The sequence below is a fragment of the Malurus melanocephalus genome, unplaced genomic scaffold (assembly GCF_030028575.1).
Source record: "Malurus melanocephalus ecotype Western Australia unplaced genomic scaffold, MMel_1.1 scaffold_161, whole genome shotgun sequence".
Taxonomy (NCBI): domain Eukaryota; kingdom Metazoa; phylum Chordata; class Aves; order Passeriformes; family Maluridae; genus Malurus; species Malurus melanocephalus.
In genome coordinates, this window is record NW_026623393.1 from 1,486,500 (window position 1) to 1,488,184 (window position 1,685).

Below are 1,685 nucleotides of genomic sequence, written 5' to 3' on the forward strand. Positions count from 1 at the left end.
GGGGGGGGGGGGAACAGTTACTGAAGACAGATTTTCTGCAGTTTTTGCTTGTTGGTGGGATTAAGTAATTTGGATTGTTTAAAAAAAATTACTGAATCAACACTTCTTTTTTCAAATGACACAGCTCTTTTACAGAGAAAGTCACAGCCTGCTGGTGCTGTCAATCTCCCCTAGTTCTGCTAAGAGATAAAAGTCATGAAGAAGCCAGAAGAAGAAGAAGAAGCCAGCAGAGAGTTTGCTGTGGCATCAACTACCAATTTGGCTGCTCCATTGAAATTGGTAGTTGCACCAACCAACCTTCCTGATATTTTAATAGTTCTCTTTCCTGGACACGTTCTGTCCTTTTGATTTTGGAAGGATGGGTTTGATCTTCTGAAATCCAAATATCTGGTGAGGAACCCACAGTGATTTCTTGGATGCCTGAGGAGGATAGGGGCCCAGATCCTCTTTGCTTTCAGCAGAGCTTAGGTTTCTTTGACTCCAGACTCGTTTCCTCATAAAAGCAGACCTGGAGGGATGAGTCAACAGCCATTGAGGGCAGTGGAGAGATTCTCATCAATTTCGTTGGAGGCTTKCCCAGACTCTAATTAACCAACTAAATGGCCTTCCTAACAAGGCTACAAAAAAAAMCCTTAAGTAACTGCTTCAGAAATACCTAGAAAATGGAAATGAACAAATTACCCCGGGAAGAGTGGTGGTAATCAGTGATAGGAAAATCTTTGGAGAAGCTTGAAAGTTTTTTTAAACATTATTTTTAGCAACCACCCTAGAAAATCCTGACTTTTTTACATAATTTTGAATTCTGCTCTTGTATTGTTTATCCCTGCAGTTATCTGCTTTCGAATATGGATGAATCTGATGATTGAAAATTAAATATAAATATCTATGTGCTTTATATATATATTTAGCAACAAACACATGCACACATATGTACAGTGTATTTGCATTGTTGCCTGGGAACAAAATGCCTATTTTTAGTTAATATCAGGTGATTTTAATTTACAAGAACTACCTTGCCTCTCAGCATTTTAAAGAGCATACACAGAGGCACCTGCATGCTTCTAACATTTGATGTATCATTAAATATGCCTTCTCACATTTGGCACATAAACCCTGATAAAGTTTCACCTTTTAACGAAATAAATGACTCAATTAACAAGATGAAAAACAGCAGTGTGGTGGCAGACCCTCTTGGTGGCAAAAAAAAAAGGATAAAAAAGAATTATCTCAGCAGGGTGTTAATACAAGGAGCGCCACAACACACAGCAGGCACCTGGTTTGAGTGACAGCCACCCAGCAAAGCTGACAGATTTGTCAGCTTGCTGACCGCTGGCTTGAGTCTCTCATACCACCCTAGGAATAAATTGTTGCTCAGGAATGGCTGGGCAAGTACTCACTTGTCTCTGTTAATCTAATTGAATTTTTTTCAAGTAGTTTTCATTTTTTATCTGTTCCTCTGTGGCAGCAGTCCTTCCTGGAGCAACAAATTTGGCAACTTTAGATGATGAACTTCCTCACAGAGCTTCTGTCTTTTGAAGGAAGGTACAGGCTGAGATACAGGGCCAAATTCATCTCTTAGCTCCTAGGGCTTGAATGGATACAACTGAGGAACAACTGGACCTACCACAAGGGAAAACTGCCTTTTTTATGGAACTGGAACTTAGGATATCTGTATTCTGCTTCAA